Source organism: Trichosurus vulpecula, chromosome 1 (assembly GCF_011100635.1).
Source record: "Trichosurus vulpecula isolate mTriVul1 chromosome 1, mTriVul1.pri, whole genome shotgun sequence".
In the NCBI taxonomy this organism is placed as follows: Eukaryota; Metazoa; Chordata; class Mammalia; order Diprotodontia; family Phalangeridae; genus Trichosurus; species Trichosurus vulpecula.
Window position 1 is genome coordinate 449,476,353 of NC_050573.1, and position 13,686 is coordinate 449,490,038.

Genomic DNA, 13,686 nt, shown 5'->3' on the forward strand with positions numbered 1-13,686 from the left:
TTTGATGAAATAAAATCTCTGTTCCTCTCCCTTCAAAACAACAAGGCATAAAAGATCTGAAACAAGGTTAGATATGGAAAACATATCAATACTACTTAATTCAGGGAAAAAAATAAGGAATCACTATGTGCAATTCTGATAGGCAATGGAGATACGAAAATGAAAACACAGTTCACTTACTATCTGTGAAAGGAAGGAAACAAACATTTATTAAGCACTTACTGTGTGCCAGGCACTGCGCTAAATGCTTTATAAATATCTCATTTTATCCTTACAACAGTCCTGGGAGGTAGGTATTATTATAATCCCTATTTTGCAGATGAGGAAACTGAGGTAAACAGAGGTTAAATGATTTTCCCAGAGTCACAGAGCTAGTAAGTATCTGAAGCTGGATTTGAACTCAGTTCTTCCTGACTGACCTTGGACCAAGTAAAGTAACCTCACTGGACATCATTTACCTCAACTGTAAAGTGAGGGCATGTAACTAGATGACCTCTAGGGTCCCTTCTGGACATAAATCTGATTTTACTTGATACTGTCAAAGATGATAATCCAAAAAGGAGGAGAAAACATATACAAATAACTAATACAAGATCACCTTTTGTCGATGTTACCTCCCCATTTCTCTCATCCATTCCCTTCTCTATACTCCCATAGCCTCTTTCCTTGTTCTGGCTCTTGCTTGTCTTTCTGGTTGATCTTCCTGACCCCACATCAATCCATTTAGCAGTCAAAGTGATGTTATTAAAACATAGGTCTGACCATATCATTCCTGTCCTCAAAGAATTCCAATTCTGTTGTCTCTGGTATAAAATACAAACTCCTCTTTTTGGCATTCAAAGCCCTATGCAATCTGGCTCTGGGCTTCATGACGTTCCAGCCCTTGCTAGTTCTCTTATACAACATTCCATACCTTTCTACAGGCTGTCTGTGCCTCGTGCCTGGAAAATGTTCTCTTTTCATTTCTGCTTCTTAGAATCCCTAGCTCCCTTCAAAGCTCAGCTCATCCTTTCCCAATCTCCCTCTGCTGGGGTCCATGTTTCCCCCAAGCTACTAGTGTCTCCCCCTGGAAACTGCTTCATATTTGCCTTGGATATACTTTGAATTTACTTCTGTTTATAAATGTTTTGTTTTGCCTTTGTTTCCCCAGCATTGAGGTAGTCATGTCTTAGTAAAGCAGATCTGACCTTGGAATCAGGAAAACTTAGATTCATGTCCTTCCTCTGACTATGACTTGGGTAAGTCACAACTTGTCAGTCAATGGTTGGCTGGTAAATATTTAGCAACTGGCAATCTAGTTGGAAAAAAGTACACAGGGCATACTTTTAAATTTAATCTGGCTTCTTAACATTTTCTCTATCACTCTCTTAAGTCTAGACAATTGACAACAACAACAAACTAAATCAAGCCCTGATTTGTAGCATTTGCTCACACTGAAAACTGACAGTCCCTTGTGGCTCGGGTGGAGGTTGGGCTTTGGGGTGGAGGTGGGGGAGAGCTGGTTCCAGCACTCTCCTGCATCTCAGTGCCTTAGGCAGCGCTAAGACTAAACTGCAGAACAGGTGCTAGTCTGCATCTTTGGAGGGAGCTTTCTCATTTGGGTTTCTTTATTCAGATGTAATCACAAATCTGGTTTTCGACCATCCATAGTGCCTGGCCCACTGAAAGCACTTAAGTGCTTGTTGATTGATAAATGCAGAGGAGAGTGTTCAGACATAATGGATGAGAAATTTGAAGAGAGTGATCAGTCTCAGCTGGGGGACTAAAGAAGATTTCATGGGGCAGGTCATGCCTGAGCTGGGCATTGAAAAAAGAGAGAAGGATTTCAACAGAAAAGTGACTGACCTAGGACATAGAGAATAGCTTGCATCAATGCATGATGGGCCAGGGTAGGACAAGCTGAGGGTAGAGCAAGAAGTCCAGTTTGGCTGTGATATAGAATTCACGAAGAGGCAGTCACACGTAATCATCCTTCGAATGGATGGTTGAAGTCCCATTGAGGAAGGCCTCAAATACCAGGTTAAGGAATTTGTAGTTTAGTTTGTATTTAATTTATAATTGTGTTTAATTACTATTTGTATTTTATATTACCTAGAGGTAACAGGGAGCCTCTGCAGGGGATTTAGAGATCAAAGCTGGGTATCAGAAAGATTAGCTTGTCAGTGGGGTAAAGGATGGATGGGAAAAGCGAGACCAGTGAGGAGGCTATTACAACAGTCCAGGTGAGAGGTGATGAGAGTTTGACCTCGGTTATTAGAAATGGGAGTGGAAAGGAGGGGATGGATGTGAAAAATGTTTCCGTGCTGGACTCAGTGGACTTTGGTAAATAATTGGATTAGAAAGGTGAGGGAGAGAAAAGAACCAAAGGTGACGCTGAGGTCATGAATCGGGCTTCTGGGAGGAAGGGAGAGCCCCCATGGAGTCATCTTTCTTTAGTTAGGGATCTTCTTGAGGAAGATGATTTACTTGATTAGGTTAAATACTTGACTCTTGGGAGGCTGGGATCTCCTGGTCCCACAATGAGTTTCAGCAGTCAGAGGTGGCCTGGGTCCCTGTTATCTACTTTACTCTAGACCTGCAAAATCTCTTGAATAACACCAACGACAAAATCTGCACCCGTTCAAGGAAGAGGATTCATTTATGCTGTCCAGATGTGATGCTACTGTCATGGATATCCCTAATCTGCCCTAGAACCCGTTAATGTTACCTGTCGAATGTCCAAAGAAATACTGTGCAGTGAGAAAACTTTGGGTCATCTACCCATCAGAAAAGTTCCATGGTACTTAACTTTACTAATTCCCTAGTTTCAGAGGTTTGTAAGTGTGTGTGTGTGTGTGTGTGTGATGGTTTTGAGAGTCTGAGTACAGTAATAAGGCCCACTTGGTCTCTTTATGGACGGCATGTTTCCCAGAAAAGCCTTATGTCCTCTTCTGGACATAGGAATAGAAAATAATTAGGTACTTTTGCCTCTTCTTTATACCACTGGGTATTTTGGGTTTTCCTCTGCAAGCCTCCAGAGAAGCCCATAAAGGCAAAAATGATCAGACCTTTTATGACAGGCTCTTCATGAAATAGTCAGGAATCTCATGGAAACTGGCAAGGAACATGCTAGACTTGAGATTTCTCTTTCCTTCTTGATTTTCTGCAATTGCCTGTCATAATGGAAAACATCTTGTTTTCCTATGGTTCATTTGTTCGAGCCCTTAGCTGCCCGTGGGAACCGATGGCTGAGTGGCCTCCCCGAGGCATCACAGTTTGCTAGGGGGAAGAATGATTATGTGTCTCACTAGGGGGCATGACTTCGTGTGCAGGATCAGAGACTTGCATCTCTAAGCAAATTCTGTAAGGCTCCCTCAAACTAGGAAATTCTAAACAAAAGAAAAAATAGAAATGATGGCTGAAAGGGCTTCACCCTTCAATTTTTCCGAGGCAACATCACTTGTTCCTGATTTCACTATCTGAAAACGTGTCTGGAAAAATAAATTTGGTTCGCATTTCTGTCACAGCAACTAGTTCTGTCCACCAAATTAGCTAATTGGTTTCAGGCCTACAGAATGAATGCTTCAGCCCTCAGTGAAGGAAATTCAGGCACACCCAGTCTTCTGTAGCAGGCTCAAAAAAAAAAATCTGCTTTTGTTTATTTTTGGGAATAGAGACACGTTTTTAAATTTTCAAAATGTTTCAGTTTTAAGGAAGAATGATGGACCTTTCTCTATTCACCAGGTAACCAGTGTCCTCCCTACCCACACTAAACTAACCAGACTAAGGGGTAAGTTCTTTCCCTGGGGTGTGTTTACTCTTTCTTCAGAGTGGATCAGAGAGAGGGCGGAGGCTGCCTTATCTTCTATGACCATGCAGATAAAATTCTAAAAAGTTTATTAATGAGGCTAGAGTTCATCAAATGTGTTAAGGGCCAGTGCTCTCTATAACTGACCATTCACGCTTGGTTTGTCCTTGGATTTAGCAACATTTTTTTAGGATATGATTACACATGTGATTACCTATTATGGTTTCAAATCCTTACTTTTCTTGAATTTTTTTAAATTTAAAAATCTCAGTATTTTGCTGCTATTTTTTTTCCACACCACAATCGTTTCCTAATATACACAACCTCCCAACAGTTGAATCTTTTCTTGTAACGAAGAAAAAGATAAGCAAAAACTAACCGGTGAAGTTATCATGTTTAATAGCATATGTAACATTCTGCTTGTTATCTTTTCTTGTAAGAGGAAGGATGTACCAAGATTGGCAACTGCAATTAATTTGAGTTCCGTAGCATTTTGGAGTCATTTCATTTATACTGTTGTATTCTTTATGAATATTCTTCTCATTCAAACTTCTTTACTCTGCATCAGTTCATACAGCTCTACCCACAGTTTCTCTGACCTGTTCATATATATTGTTTCTCATGGTACAATACTACTTCATTAATTCGTATACTAAAATTTGTTCAGTCACTCCCCAACAGGTAGGCATTGGTTTATTTCTAGTTCTATTACAAAGAAGACTGCTGTAAATGTCAATTCCTCACTTTTATGTGAAATGCCTGGATAATCAAGTAAAATGTCTTTTCTCTCTCCCCTTTGTAATGATTGGATAGTTTCTTCATGTCAGTCAGTCAACAAGCATTTATTATATAGTCAAAAAATATTCATTAAGGGTCTACTATGTGCCTCCTGTGGGCTTAGCACATTGCTAAGCATTAGGGATACAAAAAAAGGTAAAAGACAGTCCCTGCTCTTGAGGAGTTCAAAGCCCGGTGGGGGAGTCCCCCATGTGAAGACAACTTTGCACAAGCAAGCTAGATGCAAGGTAGAGAGGAGATCCTCAACAAAGGGAAGGCACTAGAATTAAGAGGTGTTGAGAAAGGTGTAATTTTATCTGAGACTTGAAGAAAGCTGAGGAAATCGGGGGTCAGAGATGAAGAGGAAGAGCATTCCGGGCACGGGGGACAGCCAGAGAAAATGGAGACGGGTGTTTTATTTGAGGAACAGGAAAGAAGCTGGTATCATTGAGAGAGAGAGAGAGAGAGAGAGAGAGAGAGAGAGAAAGAAAAAGAAAGAGAGAGAGAGAGGGAGAGAGAGAGAGAGAGGTGAGGTGTAAGAAGACTAGAAAAGTGGAGGGGGGCGTAGATTAAGAAGGACTTTGAATGCTATATTGCCAAGGCAGTATTCACAACAGTTGCAACTGTTATGAGTATGCTGGCGTGGTTGTGAATTGCAAAATATAACAGACCATCCATATGGAAGACAGAAGCAAAATGTTTATTCAGACACCAGAAAACCCAATCCTAAAACCAGTAAGTCCAATCTATCCAAGTAGCATAGAGGTTAATACACAATAACATAGCAGAGACCCACTCCATCCCATAACCTTCCCCTCTGCTGGGGCCTTCCCACAAACTCACTCACCGCACAGCTAGCACGCCTCCTGTCTCTCCCTCAGCTCTAACTGCTCTGAGCATTTCGTGCTCCATCCTTTCCTGTTCCTCTCATTCAGCAAGCTCCTCCCACCACATGTGACTTAGGTTTCCTATGATATAAGCAGGTCACATGGGCCTATCAATGGATGGGAAAGATGTTCCCATTTAAATTACCATTACAAATTACAATACAATACAAACAGAAGGTTTCATATTTGATCTTGGTGGTGATAGGGAGCCAGTAGAGTTTATTGAGAAAGGGAGTGACATGATCAGACTTGTGCTTTGGGAAGATTACTTTGGTAGCTGAGTAGAGGATGAGCTGGAATGGGAAGAGATCTGTGGCAAGGAGACCAAAGCATAGGCTATTGTAATAATACGAGAGTGAGATGATGAGGGTCTGTCTGAGAGAAGGAGGCATATACAGCTATGATTGGCTTAGCTCTTCTCAGCAATTCAATGATCCAAGACAATTTCAAAAGATTCATGATGGAACATGCTATCCACCTGCAGAGAAAGAACTGATGGGATCTATTTTCACTTTCTTTTTTTTCATAGTTTTTTCTTTTGGTCTATTTCTTCTTTCTTAACATGACTAATATGGATATGTTTTACATGATTGTGCATATATAACCTCCATCAAATTGCTTACTGTCTTAGAGAAGGAAGAAAGAAGGGAAGGAAGAAGGGAAAAAATTTAAAATTCAAAACTTTATTTAAAAATAAATGTTAAAATGGTCTTTACATGTAAATGGAAAAAATAAAATACTATTAAAAAGGGGGGCATATATGAGAGATGTTAAGAAGGTAAAATCAATAGGCCTTGGCAATAGATGGGAGTGGGGAGGGTGAGAGAGTATGAGGAGTCAAGGGTGACATGCATGGTGTGAGATTGGGTAAGAGGAGGCTGGTAATACCCTCAGTAGTCATAAGAAAGCTTGGAAAGGTGGGGGGGTTGAAGGGAAAAATAACGAGTTCAGTTTTGATTGTGTTGAATTTAAAATATCTATAGGAAATCCCAGTTCTAATGAGACATTAGAAATATCTAATAGGCATTTTGAGGTGGGAGACTAGAGGTCAGCAGACAGGCTAGGGCTAGAGAAGTAGATTTGAGAATCATCAGCATAGAGATAATAATTTAATCCATGGGAGTTGATGAGATCACCAAATGAAACAGTATAAAGGGAGCAGAGAAGAAGGCCCAGGACTGAGGCTGTGGGACACCTACAAGTAGTCTGAGTGACTGAATGAAGATCCAGTAAAGGAAAATGAGAACTAGTGGTCAGATAGGTAGGAGGAGAACCAGAAAGGACAAGAAGGTGATTGACGGTGTCAAAGCCTACAGAGAGGTCAAGAAAGGTGGGGATTGAGAAAAGGCTACTGAGTGTGGCAATTAAGAGGTCACCAGTAACCCTGTAGGGAGAAGTTTCAGTTGAATGATGAGATTGGAAGCCAGACTGTAGAGAGTCAAAGAGAGTAAGATGAAAGGAAGGGGATGCACCAGGTGTAGACAGTCTTCTCAAGGACTTTAGAGTGGTGTCATGAAAAGCTAAAGAGATGAGAATATCCAGAAGAGGAGCGTCATGTACTAGAGACTGTGCTAGGCACTGGGGATACAAGGAAAAGCAAAAAACATGGTCTCTGACATGTAAATAACTATATATATGCCAGATACACAGAATATAAATGGAAATCAATCTTATTCTCCACTTCTTTTTTTAATGCACATATACACTGAAGCCAGCAATTTTAAAAGGCTTGAAAAGGCCAAGTTTTCCTACTGCATCAGGGCCATCTCCAGTTTTCCTGATCTATATCTTGCCACTGGACCTAGTTGGCTCCAGAGGAGAGAGTGAAGGTGGTGACTTTGCACAGCCCTCCCTCACTTTAATCCAATTCACTTGCAAGTCATGACATCACTTCCCCCATGTCATGGTCTTCTAGAACAAAGGACAAACAACAAACAATCTTCTATCTCAAGCGTTCCTTGCCTCTTCTAAAAAACCTATAGGAAGATATTTTTAACAAATTGGAAAAATTCAACCTGCCTGATCATCTTTATTGACATTGAAGTTCATTTGAAGGCTGGCTAAACTAATTGACTGAAAGCATAGTAATAATGCCACAGATTATATTTTATAATTTTGTGAATATTCAAACATTTGATTCTTATATATTTCTCTCACTTTTTCAGGCCTTGACTTTCTGAGTGCACACTCATTTACATGTTTCTACTCTTTTATTTAATATTTTATGGTTGGAGATGCAGGCTAGATTCATAGACAAATTGTACTCTTGCTTATAAGTGCTGAATCTGAAAATACTTGTACTGGAAGTGTGGGAAGGTGGTAAATCACTTAGCCTTTCTAGCCTTCAGAGAGCTTTATTTTATTTTAAAGTTCTAACTGCTATGAAAAAGTATACAGTTATAAAGTCTCCACATTTTCCATCGTGTGGCATTTGATCATTTGCAAAATGAAGGGGTTGCAACCTCAAAGGTAGTTTCTTTATAGCATTAAAGTGTTATTCTTCTGTAGTAATAGCTAACATTTATAGACTGCTTTAAGATTTGCCAAATACTTGAGGTATATTATTTCATCTGATCCTCATAAAAAACCTGTGAGATAAGTATTGGGTCATTTTACTTCTTAAAAATTTTTTAACAGATGAGGAAACTGCAGTAAAATTACTTACCCAGGGTCGCACAGCTAGTGTTTGAAGTGAGAATCAAACTTAGAGTCTTCATGCCTCCAGTCCTAGCCATCAGTGCCTCTCTATGAATTCCAACCATTTTAAAATTAGGATGAAAGGATTGGTTACCCTCTTCCCAAATGAAGTTATGGGTGGTGGTGACAACGTTCTCCAGAAGGGAGCAGGACAGGGAGAAGGGAGCCCAAGGGAAGTTGGAGTGCTATAGTTTAGCTGGCCTGGGTTGTCCCAGGTAGGGAAGATCATTTGGCAGGCAGGAAGGGCATGCTTTCTCTCCTATGGTATCAGATAGGAGGTGGTATCAAACAAGGAACAAATGAGTTGGTTCGAAGATGCTGCTTTTTGCTTCTGAGTACCTCAGGGCCACTGCCTCATATGGTCCCTACCCTTAGTCCTTGCAATGAGGCTCCAATGAGAAGAAGCTATTCTCCCTGGGAGCCCGACTGAGGGGGAAAAAGAGAAAGGCTTACTCACTGAGAGCATCCTGATGTGGTGAAAGAACACTAGCCTAGAAATCAGGAGATCTCCCAGTTCTGCAGCTCATCAGGTGTGGGCATTTAGGCAAGTCATTTACCATCCTCCTTGTCTGTAAAATGAGTGGGTGGCACCAGTGGTCTCTAAGATCTCTGGCAGTTCTAATATTCAACCAGTCTAATAACCAAATAAAGGAAGGCACTTACCAGAAGGAAATACCACATATTAGCTTGCCTCCCTTACCCTGGAATTCTAGGGGCTTAGCACTGATTAATGGGAAGGGTATCCTTGGAAAATGTATTGTCCCAGATTCATTGACTCTCTTCTCTTGGGAAACTATTGAGTTAACGGACCAAAAGGAGTGATGATTCATGATACATTTGTATTATGTGAAGAGTTCATCTTAGCATTGGATGAAATATGACTAGTTAAGCTAATTGGAAATGAGCTTTAAGTGTGGTCACAAGTCTGGACAGCTAACTGGAGAGGAAGTCCAGCTGTGCAGAAATAAGATCATGTTGCTACTGAAGGCATCAAGAAACAATGATTGGTCTAACCTAATTGTGTGTCTTTGCAAATGATCTACAAGAGGAATAGGCAACAAGTTAACTTGGAGGTATTTGTTATGTTAGGGAACACAGGTGATGAAGAGGCCTGGAGCACAGGGGAATCAGTGATAGGACCTAGTTCACTTGCAGAAAAGGAATTCCAAAGACAGATTGAAGGTTGACCAGCAGGCTACCTCAAGCAGAGGTGTGCTGGAAGCATCTCCAACCAAGCTGATTATTAAATTTTCAGTGTGAAGATCTACACCTCAGAAATCAGCAAATGGTACAAGTGAGAGCTTGATTTATTGTTTTGTTGAATATTTAGGCCTAAGAAAGTGATGGAGAAAATATTAATCATGGAGATAAAAAGAATGTCTTGTGTACATTTTTTCTTGAGAGCTGGTTGTTAAAGAGTTGAAGGCACACTGCTACCTCAAGGTGGCTATGAATGGGAGGCAAAATGTAAATCTCTCATCTGGAATGAGCCACCTTTCTCTCCCACCTTAGGTGGAAGGAAGGAAAAAGCAAGTAAAAAAAGGGAGGGAAAGGGGAGTTCATTATAGAAAGGGAGCAGATATCATGACCTACCAGTATCTAAGTATTAAGGAAGAGTCCAGGAGCGCCGGATTTGGAGTCAGAAACTTTCTAGTTTTGTAATCTTAGCTAAATCCCTTAATCTCCTGCTACCTCAGTTTCCTCATCTGTAAAATGGGGATGACAATAGCATCTATGCCTCATATTGCTGTCCAGAGGATTGAATGTGGTAATAATATAGGTGAAAATGCTTCTCAAAACTTAGAAGGCTATAAATATGTAAACTGCTATGACAGTGAAAGGGGTTGTTGTACAGAGGAGAAGAGACGAGGGAGTTTAAGGATTTCTAAGGACACTTCCTTAAAAAGGACACCTCTTCAAACTGCAGAGTGTTTAAACTTCACACTTGGCTGGAAATAATCAAGGAAATAAGTAAGAAAGAGTTGGAGACAATTTTAGTAATGCAGTTAGACTCAAGGTTGATCAATCAGTCAATTCACTAACGGTGCTTGTTTCTTTAGTCTCTTTGGGGTATAACTTAATAATGGTCTTTCTGGGTCAAAATAATGCGCAGTTTTAGTAACTTCTGGAGCGTAGTTCTGAATTGCTTTGCAGAACAGCTGGACCACTGCTCTCCAGAGAGGGTGTTAGTTCTCCAGTCCTCGAGTATCCCTTCCAACAGCTTTCATTTTCTTTTTTTGTCTTCTTTTCTTTGCCAATAGGATGGTTGTGAGAGCCCCAGTATTCACATAATATTTGTATTTGTGGTGCCCCTCATATATTCTCAGGACTATGAAGACACCATGGAAAGATACAAAGACTTGGGCCCTGCTTTTAAGTAGCTTATGAAGCATTTAAAACAATAATAACTTGCATTTACCCACTGCATGTATCTCAATTCTAAAACTCTTAGAATAATTCTGTGATATAATGAGAATGATGATACGGCTACTAACTTTTCATTTTTAAAATGTAAAATTTTATATATTTTTTAAATTGACAAGCATGGGTTTTCTTTCCCTCCTACCTCAAACACCGTCTCCCCCTCATTGAGGGCGGTCACATAAAACACAGATATACATATATATATATATATATATATACACACACACACACACACACACACACACACATATATATATATATGTAAGAGAACGAATTCATGCACTGGTCTTGTCTTAAAATGTACATCTCATTCTGTGTCTTGAGTCTGTTGGGACACGAGCTGTCTGATTCATCATCAGTGCTCTGGAATTGAGACCATTGTGTTGTTCAGAATTCTCAAGTCTGTCAAAGTTCTTTGTCTTTACAATATTGTTGCTAACAGTCATCTTTCAAAATATAAACACTTGGCGGGAGAGGTTACAATTGTTAAAGAGCAGGATGAGGCACATATCATTGTGGTTGTTCTGTGTGCTACTGGAGTCGTACCAGGAATCTTTTCAGGTTGCCTATAGAACAAAGGTTGTTAATCTTTTTTTTTTATTTCATGGACCCCTTTGGCAGTGTGATGAAGACAGATACTATTATGATTTGTTGCCTCTGTGCATAATTGAAGGAAATAGTGAATTTTGGTGAGAGGTCAGTAAAAATAAAGATGTAATATTTTCTTATCTAAGTTGTGTGGTGGATGAAAGATGAAATGACTGAGGAAACAAAGGTTTGATCTTCTGAGAATATTGATTTTTTAAGCAATGCATGGCAAGTGTCCAGAAAAGTGAGAACAGAGCTCCTCAGCTTTGGCCTGGATCCTGAACATAGGGGGAGACAGACTTTTATACATTAAAAACAATTAACCAGATAACGCTGATTAATTAAAAAGAAACAAAAGAACACAAGGTAATCTGATTTTTAACTGGAGGAAAGATTTGGGACTTTCTAAGTTGGGAGGGGAAGAATGAACAAGTTCGATTCCCTGAATTCTGAAAAAGAGGTATCCCACTCCTTCCAAGTGTCTGTAAATAATCCAAGCAATATGGAAACAATAACAGATTGTGGGGCTAGTTTGCAGATAAGACATATGAGTTGCTTGAGATGTACAATTGTGAGAAAACTCCTTGCATCAATATTTGGACCTGGCTGGGTTTCTCGGCGTAATCTAGATCTTTAGTTAAGGATCTCTAAACAGCAGGTAGATGCACCCGCCAAAATCTATCCCTGGATCCCTGGATGGGCTGTGGTTCCCAGATTAAGAAGTCTTTCCATGGAACATAAGCTTACCTCATTTAACTCATTTAACTTATACTCATTCAACTATGAACATTAGTTATTTTTATCCACCTCTGCAATAACTTATACAATATTAAATACAGAATAACTGCAACTTGTCCCAATACCATTTCTTTCTGAACCCCATCAAAAACATGAGAAGAACGGAATGATCACTGACATTTACATGGTACTTTCAAATTTGCAAAGGGCTCTGTTTTTATTTACACGTTATCTCATTTGAGTTAGGTATCTAGACAAAGTATTCTAAGAAAATTTGAGCCAGGTGAGATGACTTTTACTTGAGGGGATAAAGAAGGCTTCATGGAGATATTGGTGTCTGATCTGAGGCATTGAGGTGGTATGGTAGGTAGATTACTGGGCTTGGAATCTCCCTGGCCCTGGCAGAATGTGCTGCATTTCAAGGCAGACTCCTTCAGGTTTGTCCCAGACTCTAGGAATAAGATCTATATCACCTGCACCCTAAAAGTCATGGCCACTGACCAGGCCCCCAGTCCTTTGAACAAAGCCTGTTCCTATAACTCAACAGCTGACAAGTGGGGTCCCTGTGGAATGCCTGAGGGACATCTGCAGCGGCTGCCAGACGGGAACCTGCACATCCATCTCATCCTCCAGGAAACAGAGCCTGGCAGATCAGGAGCGAGGTAACCCTCCAGAATTGGGGCCTCTGGTCCTATCTGAGGCTAAGAATGGGCCAAAATCGGGGCAAGAGAACAATGTGGAAGGCATCCCAGAATGGCCAGAGCTGCTGCTGGGGTTGACAGTAGGGATAGCGGCTACAGTCTACCAAGTGCTGGGCCTCATCATAGGCAGCCACAAATATAGGTCTCCTTGCTCCAGGAATGTCTAGGGCTTCTATCACTATGAAATAAAGTGAAGGAAAACACATACATACACACACACACACACACACACACACAAACACACACACACACACTCGGGGCAGCTAAGTAGTGCTGTGAATAGAGCATCCGCCCTGGAGTCAGGAGGACCTGAGTTCAAAATCAGGCCTCAGATGCTTGACACTACCTAGCTGTGTGACCTTGGGCAAGTCACTCAACCCCAATTGCCTTGCCTTCTCCCCTCCTAAAAAGAAAAAAAACAAACGAAAACAAAAAACACTTGAGTTCAAATCTGACCTTGGACACTTACTGCGTGACCCTGAGCAAATCATTTAACTTTTTGCCTCAGTTTCCTTGTCTGTAAAACAAGGATAATAATAACACCTGTCTCCAAGGGTTGTTGTATCAAATGAGATAATATTTGTAAAATGCTTAGCACAGTGCCTGGCACTTATATATGTGTATATACATACACACACACACACACATATATACATATATACATATATACGTATATATATGTATATATACACACACATACACACATATGTATATATATGTATACGTATATGTGTGTGTATATATATATATATACATATATATATATAAATGCTAGCTATTGTTATCTGAGCCTTGAAGAGAAAAAAGAAGGCATAATGAGCTCAACCAGTTAAAATGTGGGTTGAGATTCGACTTGAGAAGTAATCTCCCTCATACTTTAGTCAATAAACTACTAAGCCTTAGAAGCAAATTGAGCCCAGAGATTTAGCTGCAGAAAAGGTTATTTGAGATGTCAGGTCCGTGGTTATGGTCCACAGTTTGCCTTTATTGCCTTCTGTGCCAAAAGAGATATGCATCCAATTGAGGCTCCAACTTGCCCCTTTCTAAATCATTCCTAGAATAGCTAATGGCCTCTGCCAAGTATTTA